This window comes from Zingiber officinale, chromosome 10B (assembly GCF_018446385.1).
Source record: "Zingiber officinale cultivar Zhangliang chromosome 10B, Zo_v1.1, whole genome shotgun sequence".
NCBI lineage: Eukaryota > Viridiplantae > Streptophyta > Magnoliopsida > Zingiberales > Zingiberaceae > Zingiber > Zingiber officinale.
Window position 1 is genome coordinate 18,882,870 of NC_056005.1, and position 2,426 is coordinate 18,885,295.

The window sequence follows — 2,426 nt, forward strand, 5'->3', positions numbered from 1 at the left end:
ATCTTCTTTGAACCATTTTGAAACTATGCTCTCAATCTTTGCCCCCAAATGTTTGAACTCCTCATTCTGTGACTTCCGAATTTCGACATTCTTGGATGGTTGAACTGTATTTCGTTTGATAGGCTCTCTAGTATTTATGGCTTGCACTTCTTGAATATTTGACGGAGATTCCATCCAACTTTTATCTGACCATTCTTGGAGATTCAATGTCACTTGATCAATCAACGTATATGCTTCGTCCACACTTTTATTCATAAAAGAACCTCCAGTTGATGAATCCAAATAATATTTATCTAAGAACGAAATTCCCCTATAAAATATGTGCAGGGTAAGCCATTTTTCCAAGCCATGGTGAGGGCACTGCCTTTGTAGACTCTTGAATCTGTCCCATTCTTCAAATAAAGATTCTCCATTTGCTTGAACAAAATTTGCGATGCAACTCCTCATGTAGATTGTTCTGCTTGGAGGGAAAAAATGATTCAGAAATTGCTGCTCCAATTGTTCTCAACTTGTGATGCTTTGAGGACGAAGAGAATATAACCAAGTCCTTGCTTTGTCCTTGATACTAAAAGGAAACGTCATCAACCGGACTGCATCTGCTGATACTCCTTCACAATTCACCATATCACAAAGCTCTAGAAATGTATCAAGATGCAGATAAGGACTTTCTGATACTTCTCCTCCAAATTTGTGACCTTGTATCATGGAAATTAACTCTGGGTCTACCTGAAAATTTGCTGCTTCAATATGAGGCTACACAATGGGGGACATAAATCTTGCAGAAATAGGTGCCGAGAAATCTCTTAAGGCCCTGCTTGACATGTTAGTGCTCATCGAAATAAAATGAGTAAAAATAAAAATGAAGAATTAAAGATAAGAAATGAAATGCTATATGAAAAACAAGAAACAAAATGTAGAATTTAAATTGCTAGAGAGAAAAAAATACAGATTTTTTTTTTGATTTTTATGTATATGGAAAACAAATTACAATTTAAAATGGAAAAACAAAAACTGATCACAAGTCTAGGTTAAGTGATTTGCTAGTCTACTAATGTTAATGCGAACAGTCCCAGCAACGACGCCAAAAACTTGTTACACAACCGCAAGTGTATGGTTTCGTCGTCAGTAATAAAAATATCGAATCCACAGGGATTGTTGATTAAGCAGTAGAGATATCGCAAAGTAAGTTATCTAGACAAGCCTAAGATTGGTGAGGAAGGAGAGTAAGAGAGAGAGAGAGAGAGAAGAGGAAAGTGAGAAGAGAAAGAATTGATCTTGGAGGGAATGAGCTTCGGGAGATGGATTCTAGGATTTCGGTTTCATTGTAATACTAGGATATACTACATAGATTGCTTAGTTTCCCTCCTCTATGTCAATGTTCTTGTAGGAAGTTAGATTGGCTAGTATCCCTAAGTATCACGTAGAGACGTTCCCTGTGAAATCCTGTAACGATTAACCCCCCTATCATAAGGGCGCCTCGGTAGATCACTGGGATACATATCTAGTAAAGAACAATAAGGATAAGGGTAGAGGTTCGGTATGGTTACCTACTTCCTTATGGAGGAATTACCTCTCCTTTTAAGAGAATGTCCTAGACGTCCGTAAACGGGTTATCCTTGTCACTAAGGCCCCTCGGGTATATGATCTAGAGTACTCTCTTTACGAGAGCAGCAGTTCCTAAGGGATTGTCTCTCCTTTTGAGGGAACGTCTTAGACGTCCGAAAAGGGTTACCCCTGTCACTAGAGTACCTTGGTCAATACGCTCTAAGGTATCCCCTTTTGCGGGATCAACAATCCTCCACATCAATCAATCAAAGAATAGAAATATAAACATGTTACATAAGCATGAACAAGACACTGACAAGTCATCAAATAGAAACAAAGTGAATCTACATAGTTCTACATCTCCATCGCATTACAAATACTCCCTAATCCTAGAAGAGGACGTCTACTCCATTGTAGGGGAAGAACAACCCCAAAACATAAAGAAGAACATACTTACAACCCTAGGTGTGAGAAGAACGGGAAGAAGCGATGCTTGCCAAGGTTTCCGATGTCTTGGAGATGCCCCCTTGCTCTGGAGATGGACGAAACGTCGAGGGACAGTGGTAGATGAAGCTCTAGGGTTTCCCCCGAAGGAGAAAACCCTTTCCCAAGGAGAGGGATAAAGCCCCCGAACCAAAGATGAACCCAAGAATAGGTTTCTTCACCCTTTTATAAGCTAGGGTATGGGCATCGCACGGCCCGTGGCACGACCGTGCAAGGTTCGCACGGCTACGCCCATCCTCTCCTCTGGCGAAGCTACACGGCCGTGTCGATTGGCATGACCGTGTGGTCTCTGGCTTCTGCTCCCTGAGGCATGGCCGTGCAAGGATGCACGGTCGGACATTCCTTTGTCTCGGCCTGGGGTGGCACGGCCGTGCAAT

General features: G+C 41.5%; 1 non-coding gene across 1 annotated transcript; it reads left to right on the forward strand.

Annotated features, from left to right (window-relative positions):
* The first annotated feature begins 343 nt into the window (after positions 1–343).
* Positions 344–449, forward strand: LOC122030647. Its single transcript, XR_006125517.1, has one exon. It is a non-coding gene; the product is annotated as a small nucleolar RNA R71 (small nucleolar RNA).
* Positions 450–2,426: the final 1,977 nt, after the last annotated feature.